A 17,276-nucleotide genomic window follows, 5' to 3' on the forward strand; every position below is an offset into this window, starting at 1 on the left:
ATCTCTTCTAGAGGTTTACAAAGACCCCAGTCCTGACACTAACTCTAAGCTTCTGGGTTGGTGGAACCAATGCACAGGGAGCAGAAGCCCAGGTGTTTTTCCCTGCTGGTATGTTCCCTCTGCCCAAGGGTCTATGAATTCTAGAAGTAAAGCCCAGTCTAACATTAACTCCAGTTCCCAAATCCCATTGTAATAAGACCTTGCAGAAATATAGACACCCAAGGACTTCAGACATCAGATGTAAGGTATAGAATGTAAGTATGTCTAAAATGTTTGAAAAGTGCAGATTCCTGGGTCCCAATGAATCAGTTGCTGGGGTGGGCCTAAGAATATTCACTTTAAGAAGGCATCTGCAAAGTGTAAGATGCAGGTTATCTTTCAGAAGATACCTTCTGGGAAATGTAGCTATGCTAGTTTCCCAAAACGTATTCCGCTGACCACTTCAAGTACTAAAATATTTGCACGTGGTTCCACCTCCATTGTTAGTGGGTTAAAAGGAATAGGATTTAAAAATGTATATATATTTTATTTATTTATTTGACAGAGAGAGAGAGAGAGAGAGCACAAGCAGGGGGAGTTGCAGGCAGAGGGAGAGGGAGAAGCAGGCTCCCCTCTGAGCAGGGAGCCCAATGTGGGTCCTGGGATCACAACCTGAGTCAAAGGCAGATGCTTAACCAACTGAGCCACCCAAGTGCCTCAAAAGGAATACCTTTTAATGACAAATTTCCTTTTCTCCTCTATGGCTAATCAGGCTTTATCAGTCTTCTGACTTAAATGGATAATTAGGTAGTCAGAATTTTTCTCCTCTGGCCTGAAAAACAAGCAATTGACAACAAATGATGGTACTGAACTAACATGGAGAGTAAATGGAAATGACATTCTCTTCCCCTCTTTTGCCATCTGCTTCCCTAATGGCCTCTCTAGTGCACTGTTGCTGAGCTGGCTGGCAATGCCCCTCATCTTGTTATAGCTTAGGGAGGTTAAAATGGTGCATAGTGGGCCACTGAGGCAGATGGTGACTTTCTTTACTGTTTGTGTTCCTCCCATATTGAAAAGTTGTAGCTGCTCCCAATGCATTTTGCCTTTTGGTGGAGGGTTGGGGAAGGGATTGAAGAAGGGTTAGGGGAAAATCTCAAGAGAAGAGCCACCAGAAAAATTTTAGCCCTGGCTTTCCATCTTCTTATTCTCCATCACCTTTTTATCTACTGAACTCAACGTGACAGGGGTTTGTTTTTGAAAGCCCTGTGCAGGGACGGGTTGTTTTTCCTATCTTTGAGCTGTTCAGCCATCTGTCCCAATTTCTTCCTGGTTTCCTGTTATTTTCATTCTGCCTTTATAAAGATTAACATGCGGTGCAACCACATATTCTATTAAGCTTGTCTCCTCACTACTTTATCTCATTAACTGCTTGATCACTATGAATAAAAATAATCTTCCATTAAGTCACAACTTCAAACGTCTCTGAGACTTTAGATCAAGCAAACCTTCAACAGCTTAAAAAAATCTCTTTAAATCCAAGAGGTTCACTTCAAAGGAAAACCTATGGGTGTTCTCAACCCAACTGACAGGTAAATAGTCATTTGTAACTAAAGATATGCAAGTGAGAAAACATGGCTTACACTGGAGTTGATAGCTTCTCTTAACTTTTTCTCTGGTTAAAAGGACAATTTAGAGCTGGCTGCGAGTCAGGTTCGGCTTGGATAACACAACATTGTACACATGGAAATGGGGTAGTATCAGTAAGCAACCATACAGCTTTCTGTACTATTCATACTTTGTATTTCTTTTTTTTTTAATATAAAGATTTTTATTTATTTGAGATAGAGAGAACGAGAGGGAGAAGGAGAGAAAGAGAGAGGGAATGAGCATGGTGGGGGGAGGGGCAGAATGAGAGGAAGACACAGGCTCTCCACTGAGCAGGGAACCCAGTGCAGGGCTCCATCCCAGGACCCCAGGATCATGACCTGAGCTGAAGGTAGATGCTTAAACAACTGAGCCACCCAGGTGCCCGTCATACATATTTCTATTTACAAAATTAATACAAAAAGAAAAGAGAAAACAGGAAAACAAGGAGGCAGGGTTGGTAGTGACAAATATCACACAGTCTTAGATAACCACTATTAATAATGTGATAGTCCTTATGCTTTGTGTGTATGTGTATGTGTGTACTAAAAAGTATGAAGTGCTTTGTATACAGTTTGTATAGAGTATATTGTATACAGTATACAGTTTTATAGACATTCCCTTTTTCACATCCATATACTTTCTTTGTGTGAAGGATAACTTTGTGTGTGCTCTTTCCTTTGCCCGCCATGTCCTTCTTTTACCCAAAGAACTCCTCTTCCTTCAGACCTCCACTCTGAATCATCTTAACCTTGAGAGCTATTTTTGATCTTTCTGACCTATCTATTCCCCCACTGGATGTTTTCTTTGCTTAGTGGTCTTCTTGTGGGTGCTGATTACAGTTGTAATTTTTTTATTCCTGTGTGATTTTTGATTGTTTTCTCTCTTCCACTAGACTTTAAGCCTCATAAGGGTTGGGGTTGTGTATTCTCAAGGCCCAGCACAGTGCTGGACACACAGTAGATGCTTCTAGAACTTTGGTTTGGATGAATGAATGGTAAGTTTTCAGATACTCCATACTTCTCCAGCTATCATTTAATTTTGAGGTTGTTTATTGGCTATTTTAAATGGGAAAATAGGTGTCATTATATGATGTCATTGCCCATGTCCTTAGTTATTTCCTTTTTCTTAAAAAAAGATTTTAGGGGCACCTGGGTGGCTCACTGGGTTAAGCCTTTGCCTTTGGCTCAGGTCATGATCTCAGGGTCCTGGGATCGAGCCCTGCATGGGGCTCTCTGCTCAGCGGGGAGCCTGCTTCCCCCTATCTCTCTCTGCCTGCCTCTCTGCCTACTTGTGATCTCTTTCTCTGTCAAGTAAATAAATAAAATCTTTAAGAAAAATAAAAAAAGATTTTATTTATTTATTTGAGAGAGAGTAATCAGGGGGAGGAACAAAGGGGGTAGGAGAGAGAATCTCAAGCAGACTCCATGCTGAGCTCAGAGCCCAATATGGGACTCAATCCTTTAAATCACCCTGAGATTTAGACCCTGATATAAAACCTGAGCCGAACCCAAGTGTTGGCTTTTTAAGCAGCTGAGCCACTCAGGTGCCCCTGTTTCTTTAGAAATAGTTATTTCTTTAGAAAGATTCCTAGGAGTAGAATTACAAGACTAGAGAGTATGGGACACTTTAGTGCCTTAGATACATACTACTAGAAACATGTCAATTATTACAGTCTCTAATAGGAGAAAAGAATGCTTATTTCTACATATTGTCATACTTTCATTTTTCTTCTTCTTCTTTTTTTAAACTTTATTTATTTGAGATAGAGAGAGAACACTTATGCTAGAGAGCATGAGAAGGGGGGCGGGCAGAGGAAGAGGGAGAAGCAGACTCCCCACTGAGCTGGGAGCTGGATTGCAGGGCTGGATTCCAGGACTCCGGGATCATGACCTGAGCTGAAGGCAGACGCTTAACAGACTGAGCCACCCAGCCACCCCTTTAATTTTTTTCTTTTCTAATTTTCTTTTCTAATTTCTTTTTCCTGGAAATGGACTATTCCTAATCTGAATTCTTGGCCATCTATCACATAGTCTGTCTGTTGATATAAATCTTTTTTTTAATCTATCAATTGATGTGTGTTTATTTGCACAGATGCAAAACTTTCCATCTTTTCCCTTTGTTGTTGTTGTTTTTTATCCTTATAAAGCTTTCTCCACACTCAGAGAAATAATAGCTGTGAAAAAAACAAGATATGTGTATATGTGAGTATATAGAGGGAGAGGACTGGATTAATCTATAAATGAAGCTGGTGAATTGATCAGTTATACAGAAGGGAAAAAGTTAGTCTCATTTAACATCTTATATGAAAGTATTCTCCAGATGGATTCAAATCAATTTTTAAAATTATAAAATAATTGGAAGAAAATAGTGTGAGTACCACTTATCTGTCTTATTTGTGTACTCAAATTTATCAGGGCATAAGAATTACTTTGGATGAAAAATAATTTCTTGTTAAAAGTTTTGGCTAGAAATTTTGATCGGAGATCTCCCAAGTAGTACAGTGTTGAGAGGGAGAGTCTAACCTTGGTCTCTAAATACCAAGTACCTTTTTTCGAGCTCCACAGCATTTCTGTTAAATGAAGCCAGGGTAAGTAAATCGTGTGGTGGAGAAAGGCCCTGCCATCACCTGCAGTTAGAAGGCAGAGAGTCCTGGCTGTATCTCATTACTCATCACATAGTTCGGTCATCTGGGGAGAGCTTTTTCTTAGACATTCTCTTTATCTGTAAAGTGAATAACAAAAGTCTCTGTTCTGTCCACTTCACAGAGTTGTTGGGGAGTTCAAATCAGGTACTGTAAACGGGCACTATTACTGAAGAGTGCTGTATGTGATAATAGCACAGTGTGTTTTATATTGCTGTTCTTTATGTTCCAATCTATTTTTCCTGCAAAAGTATATCTTTAAGAGCAAGTTTGTTCCTCTCTGCACTCTGAAAATGCCTGGCATGATGGCTTTCCTTAAAGATCATATTCTGCAATGATGAAGAGCTCGGACTGGAGTCCTACTGAGCTTGGTTTGAATCCAGGTCCTGTCATTTGTACTGGTGTGACCTTGGGCAAGTTACATAATCTCTCTATGTTTCAGTTTTCCCGTCTTTGAAAAGAGGATAAATGTAGTACCTGTCTTGGTATGTTAAGGCTCTGGTTATGTCACTAATCCAAACTATGGTTTTTGAAGCAATAAAGGGAATACAGTAGCTAATCTGTATGTATATGTGCATGTGTATGTTTATGTGTCTCTGTCTCTGTCTATCTAGCTATACTCTCCAGGAGTGGTTAGTTAAGATACAATCTTGTTATTCTCTTTTGATTTGCTTTTTCTTTTAGCCTCAGGCTTCTTTTTTCTTTTTTTTTGCAAATAGGATTTGTCTACACAGCAGAGAAGGTGTCATAGCCCCTAATTAACATTAAATAAATGTATCATGTTCTCCAACTTGAAATTTAAACTATTCACAGATTTTTAAAAATTGTAATAAAATAATCTTTTTTGAGACAGGGAGTGAGAGGATGCGCACATGCAAGCTGGGGAGAGAGGGGTGAGGCAGAGAGAGAATCTTAAGGAGGCTCCGTGCCCAGCATGGACCCCAACACAGGGCCAACACAGGGCTCCATCTCACAACCCTGAGATCATGACCTGAGCTGAAATCAAGAATCGAATGCTTAACCAACTGAGCCACCCAGGTGCCCCATAAAATAGTCTTAATTGGTTCTACTTCAGTCATAGTCTCACCCTGAACTCACCATGTGGTCTGGTGAAGGGGTTGCTTTGGTTGTTTAGATCTGGTTTCCTTGCCCTATTATGGGTGTGGCCATGTAGGGTTCTAGGACTGTCAGCCCCACTGTCATCATATGGTTGGAGAATGGGAGAAGTAGTTCCCCAGAGGAAAGGGGTTATGTAGGGTGTGTTAAAACACAAAAATAACCAATGTCTAGTAGTTTCCTCATTGGGCTGTTGTAAGAATTTAATGATAGAAATTTTGGTACCATTGATATAAAAAGAAAGAAAGAAAGAAAGGAAAAACTCAGCTTTTACTAGTATTATTATTCACTGGAAGGATACTTATTTCTAGGTATCTTGTAGATATCAGTCACCTGAACTGTTGCGGTTAAACCACCTTTGGCTAGGTTTAGTGCAAACATCTAGGAAAGAGATGTAGGAGGTCATGTGATAAGAGGGAAATGGAAAGGTAGCCATCATGACTCTTCACAGAAATGAGCCCAGGCAAGGCCCCGGGGCTAAGAACAGGGGGAAGAAGCCTGTCTTTTCTGATGGGTGGTTCCTCATAATAAGTGCTCATTTTCAGTGGGACCTGTAAGTATATACTAGCCTTGAGTCTCCACTGCCATTCCCATCCTCTCTTCAGAGTCAAATAGTCAGGTTTAAACATGATTAAAGTACCATGAGATTTCTGGCTCCTCTGTTTTTTTGTTTGTTTGTTTTTCCTTTCTGTTGGTTAGTGTGTTATCCCTACATTTTTTCCCTTTCATCTCCTCAGACTTGGATTTAGCTTAGTCTTGACTTTTTCCTTTAGTCTGACTCTGGTCACATACAGATAGAGCACCATATTAATACATAATGGGAAAAATGGAATTTAGTTTAGCTTCCTTGTATGTGTTGCATTGTTGAGGCTAAAAAAAAAAAAGGTGGAACCTTTTGACTTAGAGCCATGAAAACACTTCTTATTTAAGCACCATCAACTTAGAGCTGAGGTTTCCAACTGGCATAGATCATCACAGCAAGCAGGCAAATCTTTTGAAATAAACCCAATTTTTTCTTAAAGACAGACATCAGGAGCACATAAAAAATCATGTGCACCACGATGTACTTTGGGGGTAATTTTCCTTGATTATAAACAACATTTTGATGTACTTGTCTCTCTAACATCGATGAGAAAGAGTCCAAGTGAATAAATAGTTCCTGCATTTCATGATGTGATTTTAATTCCTCCACCTTGGCTGCTTAAGGATAACAGCTTGATCTGATATGACTGAAAATAAGAAATATCTATATTTCCATGATCACTGAAAGTTCAAATTGGATTGTAAACTTAGATAGAACTGACCTGAGGCTTATCAGAGCTGAAGCAATGGAGCTGCGTGAAAACAGAGCAGATTTAATCAGAAAGGAAATTCTGCTTCAGAAAGTCTTTGCCCCACCAAAAGACACTTGAGTATAGGAGGAAGGAGGATAGGAGATGAGAAAGAAAAAAGGAACCTTTCAAACATTAAAAAAAAAAAAAAGTTGCCTCCCCCCATAACTTCTGTACTCGATTAGGTTTAATATAAAGTAATCCTGCGTGTTCATCAGGAAATCTTCTGGTTATGTTCTCGAAGCCAGCGAATAATGGAGATATCTGCCACACTGGAAAGTAGTGTCGATCAATAATATTATATATTTTTGTTCGCCATGCCTTTTTGCAGCTGACTGGCCTTCCCTTCTCTCTGGAGCTTGGCTGCTTTATTTATAGACGTGATTTTTATCTTCTCTCTTCCTAATGGTGGTGTTTGGAGGACCAAGGGAACAGTTATGAAAGCAACTCTGTAGGGCAAATAACCAAGCCAGTGGTACTGCAGTGATTTCATGAACTCCCAACCCACTGGGGCCTCACTGTGTTGCTGAGGCTGAAGTGCATGTACTTCACCTGGTTCTGATACTGTTCAGGGCGTGCAGATGTGGGCAGCAAAGCTGTTGTTAGTGAAAGATTTTTCTGCTCCTGCAGAACAATGTACTGTAGCTAAAACTTTAATTTTAGCAAGTAGGATAATTGTTACTTCTCTAATGCCTCTGATTAAGGTCAGCAGCAGACATTACTTGGGAACTAAGACAGCTTTTGTGGGCAAATGACACAGGGGAAGAAATAAAGAAATTGTTTCTTTCTTGAAAATGGAGGATACTAGAAGGAACTATATGGTATACACAGATGGTATCAGCCATCTAATGCTCTATGACATAATGGCTTCCACCACACCCGCTCTTTTATTCCTGCTTTTGCCATTTGGGTCGGGCTCAGCTGGGCTGGCTCATCTCTGCTTCTTCTGCTTCTTGTGGTCAACTGGATGGTTCCCACTACCTCTTTGACATGCCCAGCAATTGGCTGGGGGCCTTGGTTCTCCTTTGCATGACTCCTTAGCAAGATACCCTGGGCTTCCTCATTGTGTTAACAACTTGACAACTGCATAGCATAAAACTCAACCCCCTTACAAAATAGTTCACCCACTTCCCCAGACCATTTCCTGTATTTCTTGGGGGATGTGTCACAAACATTTTCAGAAAAGACCCTTCCACTGAAACTGACCTGCTCTGCCAGCTGCTTCAGTTTTGCCTGTCCCTCCATGTGTGCATTTCAGCATGGCCCAGTTGCCATTGCATCCTTCTCTTACTGCATACCTTCATCCACGCATTGGACCCTTGTGTCCCCAAAGCAGTGTGGCTGTCTAGGATAAGGTGGGAACAATGCTTCTTTCCCCTCTGGGCTACTATTTTAGAGGGGCCCCAAGTAGGACTCTTGGGTCCACCTTTCTCCATCTTCTGTTGTTCTTCCTCTATTTGGACATGAATCCAGCATGGGGTTGGCTGGGAATAAATGGATTGGACCAGGACACAATACTGAATTAATCTAACGGCATTTTATTTGATTAAGTCTATCATGTCCCATTCTTTCTATTTTTAGGGTGAATTCTCTCAAGGCCCTGACTTCCTAGATAGCCATCTTCCTGTCCAGTGAGGACCACCCCCCCATCCCCATCATCCCTCTCTTGAACGAACACCATTGTCAAATGAGGTCTGTCCCATTTTAGAGGTGAAAAAACTAAGTCAAGGAAATCGGAAATTCAACTCCCTTGACTCAGGTAGCCTCCGTAGGCTAGGGGGAAGAAAAAGCAAGATTCCAGGGCTCTATTTAGTCCGTTCCTCAGCTGGCAAATCCTCCTTGTCCTAAGAAATCAAAGATATCCTGTGGGGGTAGCAACGAGATACTCCATATGGTGTTCTGCTCTTTCTCACCCTTTTAATTTGGCTCATTGTTCAATCTTAATTTGCAATTGTCACAGCTGCGATTGCATTCCCGATGTTCCACCAACTCCAAAAACCCTTGAATCTGAACCCTCAGTGGTTTTAATTTTATTTTTGTTGAGAAAGGTTATGTTGTCACAATGGGTAAAGCTAGCTCTTCAGTGAGGGAAAACATTTTTTTTTGGGAAAAAGATACTTCTAATTTTGTATTAAGCCTCAGAATGGGCTGCAACTGTGGAACCTCAAGTGCAGGGGAGTTGACAACTCAGCCATAACCAAGCTAACTGAATTGGACAGAGCAATGTGAGACATAATTAGCAATTCCGTTCAGCGAGCTGTCTCCTGAAAAACTTAAAATACCTTCCCTTCCTCATGCATATTCAGTGCCTCATTTGCTATTGTTTTTATCCAACAGGTTGAAATTCAAAAGGAAAAAATTCTGAGTTGTCTGTCTCATTTTCATCCCCCGCATTCTCCTCTCTTTTCAGCAGCTCCCCGCACCCCCCCATCCAGTCCCATTTCAATATAGCAGGTCACCCCGATGCCAACTGCACACTGACAAATACAAAGTACTCTGAGCACATTTTTTCTCTCGCTAGTACCTTTGTCAACCTTTCCTTTCAATTAGATAAACTGAGCAGGTATGTTTGCCCTGGGAAATTATGACCGTTTGGTTTTTGTGGTTTTGTGGTCAGGCTTCTGCTGGGAATTCTCTCTGTCACATGGTTACTGGATCATGATAGGTTTGTGCGGAATTGGAGATTGATTGATGAGCCTATGCTTTTCCTCCTGGTCTCTATCCACCTTGTAGGGTTAGGCTTTCACTTTCCTGGATGTTCCAGGTGGTTAGGCTTTTGCCTGTGGATGTGCAATGAGACCACAGAAGCAATGAGACGTGGTGGGGGAAGTCAAATACATTTCCCTCTGTTCATTGCAATCCCGGTTAGTTGAGCCTACAAATTCTCCATTAGAAGATTGTCTGCAAAATATGTTGGGTGTGATTACTCTGGAAAGACCCCCAGAAGAATGGCTGGTCGTATGCAGGGGCAGTGCAGTGGAGAGCAAGCAAGAGTCTGTGTTAGATCTAAGGTTAGATCTAAACAATGATTTTAGATGTGTGGTCTTGACCAAGTTACTTAACCTCCCTCATCCCCAAGTGTTTCATCTGCACAACAAAGATGGTAATAACTCTGTGTGTGAGTGTTATTATGAGGATTACATAAGACAAGGTATAGTGAAGACCTAGATGAGTATCTGGTCCATTGTTGGGGCCCAGGAATTGTGTCCTTCCTTTCCTTTTTAAGTTCCTCCCCTTCCTCATCTTAGTCTTCCTTTTCCTTTTCTTTCTGTTTTATTGTATTTTGTAATCTGATATCAGAAAATGTAAAATATTTTAAAATTTTAGGGAAATTACTCAGTGCTTTCAAACTCTTTCCCTACAACGTTTCTTTTTAATGGACACATTCTAGCAATTAGTAAATGCCCATTTAAGTTTCATTTTCTCTCCCCTCCCCTATCAATATCTGGTAAAGGTGACTGGACAAAGGCATAAATTGAGTTAAATGAGAAAGTATTTTTTGAATCCTAAATTCCTGGAAGCATCGCTGTATTTCATCGCTTCAAAAATAGCCTCTTTCAGGGATGCCTGGGTGGTTCAGTCAGTTGATCGTCTGACTTCGGCTTAGGTCATGATCCCAGGATCCTGGGATCGAGCCCCACGTCGGGCTCCCTGCTCAGTGTGGAGTCTGTTTCTCCTTCTCCCTCTGCCTGCCACTCTGCCTACTTGTACTCTCTCTGTCAAATAAACAAATAAAATCTTAAAAACAAACAAAAACAGAAACCAAAAACCAAAAATAACCTCTTTCAGATTTTAGCTTTTCCATTTGGGAAGCATCAAAATAAGAAAAATATACTGATAAAATTTCATGTTAAAAATTTTAATTTGCTGACCTAACTTGGAAGGTTTAACTTCCACATTTTTTTTTTTAAGAGAAAAGTAGGAAGTTAAGGCACTCTCGAGTCTGCAAATATTTTAGGGGAAGCTGAGATGTATACTTAAAATGGATTCTGTATGAAATACAACAGTAGTGCTCAAAAGAAAGTTTTAAGGGGAAATAGAAGAAGAAAGGTCACCAGTGTTGTAAATCAGAGGAAGAGAGTTAGGAAGTTATTCCTTTTCAAAGTTAAATTTGTCATAGCAGGTTGACATCTGAATAAGTTCATATGATGAGAAATGAATGCAAGGACTAGACCAAGTAGAGGCACTTCTTTCCCTCCTCCTGATTCCTGAAAGCCTATAGATTTCATTACATGTATCATACCATTTGGCAGGTGACTTAGCCTTCATTGATTAGCATCACACACTGTCCTCTGTTTTCCAAGTAAAAGTCTTATTTTGTCTTTTTTGTTTTTTTGTTTTTGTTTTTGTTTTTTTTCCAAAATATTGCAGAATATTTGAGGGATTGGATCACCTCAAGTACTTGATGTGGCTTCCCACAGCTTCTAGCCTCTCCTATATATGTGTTGAGCAAGAAAGGAATCTTTGCAAACTGAAGGCAGAATGAGAGAAAATGAAGCCATGAACCTGTCTTCCATCTGCAGTACCCCTTACTTTATGAGTGTGTGAAGGCCAAGGTTATGAGCCACCATGCTCACCAACAGAAATGGTCGTACAGGAGGGAGGAAGAGATGAAGTCCAGAAGAGAAGACTATGAAATGAATATGTTGAACTCCAACAATGGAAAGAGATGAAGAATGAATTGCAGATGGAGGGAATGTGAGAGATGGAAGAAAACTGGTGATTGCTCAGCTGCCGTGGTGAGAATTTGGATTGTGAACAAGTTCCAACACAGCTTCCATGTCATAAAGGTGGGGAACAAGGTAGAGGATATATTAAAAATCATGACCCCTTTGTCTGAATAACTTTAGTTAGGGCTTCAACATAATCTCTTGTGTCTCTCAAGCAGGAGCTTGATAAGCACTACTTAATGGAGAACTGAGCAAGCCCATACCCTGAAGAATAGGGACAAGATAGGAGCAGACATTTGAAGCTTAGGGAAAGATTTGTACTCTGTTAGCAGTGGAAAATACTGTCCTTTGCCTCCTTGAGCAGTAGCTCCCTGAGTTTTGAAAGCAATTAATCTGATGTTTCTACTTTAACCCCAATAGAAGCCTAAATTCTGTAAAGTCTCTGCAATAAGTATATTTTGTTGACAGGTTGTTGTATACGATATAACCTCCCACAAAAATCTTGTCTAAATCCACCAAAATGGTGAAAATGAATGATACTGCATCAAAGTCATGGCTGTATTTGTTACATTGCCTTCAATTTTTTTGCTTCTTTCTCCCTTATACTTTTTTTTTAAAAAGCAGGGAGACTATTGAGAAATCTTATTAAAAATCACAAACTGAACAGCAGACCCCCTTTATTTTTTGCGAACCAGAAACAGATTTTAAATGACAAAAAAAAACCTCTCTTTTAATCTTTTTGTAACATCTTGACAGTTGTGCCAGAAGATGTCTGCTTCTGCCTTCAAAATATAATTGCTTTTGGTCTGAAATAATTCATTTCCCGCTCCTTTTCCTCTACTAGAAATCTTTGCCCTTTAAGCTGGATATTTTCCCTTCATTTTATGGCTACTTTTTTTGGAAGAAAATGGGAAGGGGTAGGAAGCCAGGAGGCAAAGGAGACCAGAGTGAATGTCATAACACAATGCCTTGTGAGGGTATGATAAAGAGAGCCTCTGTGAACCAAGGGAAAAAAACTAACCTCATAAAAATAAGGTTAACTGTTACACTGTTGAATATCTAGTGTCATCATAGGTATTTGACCTTTTTAAATCCACCAGAGCCATTTCTATTTGTTTTGTTTTCAATAACTCAAGTGAAGTCATACCATAGTTGAATGCCTTTCTGGCAGTTTAGTGTCTTAAAGATCCCAGATCTTGTTGGAGTAAGAATGTCTTCAAATTTCTGTAAAATCTGTCTTTGGATTCTTTGGTAGGAAACATTTCTGATTTATGAAATAAACTTAATGGGGAGTAGAAATAGGTGATCTCAGCAAAGGAGGACCTTCAATGGTGGGATGGGGAGTGTAGGCATTTGTGAAAATTCGTATCTGCAAAGTAGGATGGTATGTCCTTCTAACACCCACATTTAAGTTTTGAATCACAAACTAGGGAAAAGGAAAGATAGTAAAGGGAAAAGAGGACATGAAAGAGAAACAGGTATTGACCATCACAGTAAACCTAATATTTTTAGGCTCCTTACATTATAGTGTCTGTTTTTATCCCATATATACCTGTCATTTTTCCCCCCAAACCAGTTCTGTGAAGGTAAGCGTAGTCTGCCAGTTCTTTTATGACTCAGTTGTATAGATGTTTTTGGCTTCCTTGGATCTACTTTTCTCTGCATTCACTAAAGCCCAGAAGAGGCCTGTGCCACACACTTTGCAGAGTTTATGGGATTAAGCAACTCTGTGCTGCCCCCTTCTGTCCAGATTTGACCTGTTGGATGAATGAAGATTTGTCTAATAGAGCTTCTTCTCTGCTTTTCTAATTGTTTGAGAAAATAGAAAATACATGAATAAAAAAGAGGGAGAAGGGGAACACCAAGCCTCTGTTGCAGTACTAGGTACTCCTTGGAAACTATCGGGTGCACTGTTCTTTCCACCTGCCTTGAGGCTACTTCGCTATTGAGCACCAGGGTGGAAGCAGTGCATTTCTATGTAGACAAGAACCTACATTTGGAGAAGCAAACTGAAGTCCAAGTTTTCTTCTTTTTTTTAGGGAAAACAAGGATGAGAATTACATTACATTGCATTGAGCACTTGCTATGAGTCAAGCATTGTGCTTGATGCTCCTTATAGTATGTGGTGGGCCTACATCCCATTTCCCAGTAAGACACAGTCACCAATATTCTGGGGAAGATGAGGTATCTTAAAATTAAAGCCACAGTTTATGTTATCTGTTATTTATTTATTATTATTTATGCCATATATTATTATGTTTCCTTAGGAGTTTCCCAATGGACGAGGACAAAGATTCAGTTTTGCTAGCTGGGTTCAAGACATAGAAGCAAGAAACTGATTATTTTCCTTGGGTTTTCTTCCTCTGGGTTTCTTGTCCTGTTAAAATACAGGTATCGCAACCCATCACCTATTCCCATCGTGTGGTCTTTTTTGCTTTTCTGTATTAATTCAGGACCTCATCTGTCTTTTTTATTTCTCTTAATTTGTTATTTCATGTTATCTGTCCTTTCTGGGATATAGGGTCTGTTTCATCCTGAGACCCATTTCCAGGATTACCACTTGTAATCCCACTTTTCCTTCTGAGGAGCATGGCCCTATGTATTTCAGTCTTTGGGGATTCTGGCAGTTTTATGCAAAAGTAATGATGATTATTAAAAATTTTTTTTTTTTTATTTGACAGAGATCACAAATAGGCAGAGAAGCAGGCAGAGAGAGAGAGAGAGGAGGAAGCAGCTCCCCACTGAGCAGAGAGTTTGATGCGGGGCTCAATCGCAGGACCACTGGACTCATGACCTAAGCTGAAGGCAGAGGCTTTAACCCACTGAGCCACCCAGGCGCCCCACTAATGATGATTATTAAGAGGCCTGGTATTCCTGGAGGATGAGTACTTCCCAACTCCAGAGATCATCTTATTTTATCCTTCAGCTTGGCAAGGGGGTTGGTATGACCTTATTTTACTCTGAGGAAAGTAAGATTCAGTGTTAGGTAAGTTGCTTACATCATGTAATTAGTAAATGGTGGAGCCCAAAGTTAAATTACTGCTCTGTCTGGGGCTAAAGGAAGTATCTATATTCCTTTTACGCAATGATCTCTTAAAATCTAACATTTATTGAATTTATTGAATGTCTACTGATGGTTCAAGCACTGTGACAAGGCTGCTATGCTGGGAAACTCTGACATGGAGTTGGCCTCAAACTGAGTTGGTGTTCTGAAATACTGTGATGAGAGAGATTCTGTGGTCTTGTCCGCACTCACTGGGAAAGGATGTTGGGATCCATTGTTAATGTCTATCTGGGGAGCATAACAGGGTGGCTTTTACAATTATTCACCTTCTCTCCCAGAGTCACCCAGCATCAAGGGTGGGATGATAGGCTATTTAAGGGATAGGTTTGGACCGCTAGAGCCCAGGTTCAGGTCCTGAATCCACATTGTGTTTAACTAGGAAGTCTTGAGGAAATTACTCAAACTGAGTCTCCAGTGTCTTATTCTGTAAGAGAGGGTGATCATAGTATTCACCTTGAGTTACTTTGAGGCTTAAATGTGACAGTGCACATGATACAATGCTTGGCACATTAGGTCTTCGGTAAATGTTACCTGTTAGAAATAAATTTAATGAGACTGAAAGGTATCTTGATAGACCACTTACTATCTTTTTGTTTTTCTTTCTCTAATCATACAGAGGTTACTTCTCTAAAGGATACCTAGTTGACATATTTTACACGGTGAAATAAAAGAGTAATTATTTCCCCATTTATTTCCCTGACAGGTTCCTCTTTACTTCCTTGAGATGAGAAGTCCTAATTTGGCTAACTGCTCTAGTCGGTAACGAGCACCAAATGCTGACTAGGAGACTCAGGTAAGGCGTCATCTACAAAACCACAGACGAAGGTGTGATGCTTTTTGAAAAGTCAGGATGAATGTAATAAATTGAGGGGCTTATAGGGGATACAGGGCAGAGCAAACCCTGATGTCTGTGTTTTGGGTATAGATGATACTGCTTTTGCAGACCACAGTCTCCGTCTCAGCTGCCGTGTTGTGAGATAATAGAAGTATGAAAGGGTTGGCGAGGGGCTGAAAGCTGAGATATGTAGCCACACACTACTGTTTCTTGTCCCGGTTCCATTAGCACCAAACAGTCAAGTGCTCCAGTACTGTGAGTGTACTTTGGTAGCTTGTAATTGCCCTGTGCTTCAGTCAAGAGATGGGTAATTGCTCCTATGGGCCATGGATTTCCTGCTAGCAGCAGCTGATTGAAACCAGCCATTTATTGTGCTTAAAAACCCCAGACTCACTGCAGTGTTTACAGATAAACCTTCTGTGCGACAGTCATTTACTCTACCCAGCCATCCATATATTAAAGATATTACACACTACCCCCTCCTTTTCTCTTGCAGACAGATCAACTGTTCTTTTCAGTTTGATTAAATTTCAGTCTATAGTGTTGACATGCCAACTCTTTCATTTTGTGGCTTATGCTTTAAATAAATTTGCATTTCTTTGGACCTAAGTTCTATTTTGGGGGTGTTTGTTAATAGCCACACTACTGTTAGTTTTAGATACTTCTGCAAAGTTGTTTTTCCTCCTTTTTGTGCCTCCCATGAGCCAAACACAGATCTTAGCCTGTGTGTCTCTTGGTGCCCTCATAAGGGGGAATATAATAAAAATAGGCTGTTCACTCTAAGTAATCATGAATTTTTTAAGTTTGGGGGATGCTAACAGAGGATTGTGTGTTTTCTAATTTTAATGACATCTCCATCTGTGATGGACACATTGGATGCTGCTACATGACATCACAAGGTAGAGGACACTCTGTGTCCATTATCAACTTAATGGTCTCCCATCCTGCTACCCCCGCAGTTCTATTAAAATTTGGTTTTAGGGGTTAAAAGAGAAGATTGATATCTACATGTGATTCAGGTCTGTCCAGTAGGTCTCAAGATTTGGGGTGGTTTTAATTCAATTTCTCTGCTTATGAATAGTAACACTGATATCATTTTCTACTTTCTCCCTTTGTTCTTGTGCCAAGAATGAAAGATAAGAATACTTAGGGATAAACTAGGAATGCTGCTCTGGACTTGTGAAATCAGAAACTCTGTTATTTCCTACCATATCTTCTCTCTCTCTCTCTCTCTCTTTTTTTAATCTTTCCCACCAAACGCACTTGGTTGGAATTCATGAGTAATTTATGCTCTTTCTATAGGAATAAATAGGATTATCTGCTGCTCTTGACATTTATATGTAAATTTTCTAGGTTGATTAGTAGGAAAAATGATCAGTCTTTTTTTTTTTTTTTTTTTAAAAGATTTTATTTATTTATTTGACAGGCAGAAATCACAAACAGGCAGAGAGGCAGACAGAGCGAGAGAGAGGGGGGAAGCAGGCTTCCCGCTGAGCAGAGAGCCTGATGTAGGGCTGGATCCCAGGATCCTGACCTGAGCCAGAGGCAGAGACTCAACCCACTGAGCCTCCCAGGCGCCCCTACTTTTTTTTTTTTTTTAACCGAATGACTGGAAAGCTTATATCATCATGGTCAGACCTACTTGAATTAACGAAAAGAGTTGAGATTTGTCTAGTGTATTTCCTTTAGCTCCATCTTCTCTTTTTGGAGCTCTATCTTCCTAGATACATGGAGCTGGCAAATTTATTTGTAATGCAATGTTAAAGAATATATTAATTAGGACTCTCGGGTCTGTGTCGAACTAAGGTTCCTAGAACCTCAGATAATGATAACTAATATATTCTTTAAATTGTAAGATTAAAATTAATGGTTTGAGCAGAAACCAAATACAGCAATTGCCATGAAGCAAAGAACATTTGCCCATAGTAGACGCATACATGAACTTGGCCCTCTGGTAGACAGCAGATGGAGTATGTATGTCCAGGTGTTTAAG

General features: G+C 40.1%; 1 long non-coding RNA gene across 1 annotated transcript; it reads right to left on the minus strand.

The window, feature by feature from the left end:
- Positions 1-747: 747 nt before the first annotated feature.
- Positions 748-11,436, minus strand: LOC116864060. The gene is made up of 3 exons (XR_004381931.1): positions 11,292-11,436; positions 7,234-7,338; positions 748-811 (listed from the first exon to the last, which is right to left on the minus strand). It is a non-coding gene; the product is annotated as an uncharacterized LOC116864060 (long non-coding RNA).
- Positions 11,437-17,276: the final 5,840 nt, after the last annotated feature.

Source organism: Lontra canadensis, unplaced genomic scaffold (assembly GCF_010015895.1).
Source record: "Lontra canadensis isolate GAN:19392208 unplaced genomic scaffold, GSC_riverotter_1.0 scaffold5, whole genome shotgun sequence".
Taxonomy (NCBI): Eukaryota; Metazoa; Chordata; class Mammalia; order Carnivora; family Mustelidae; genus Lontra; species Lontra canadensis.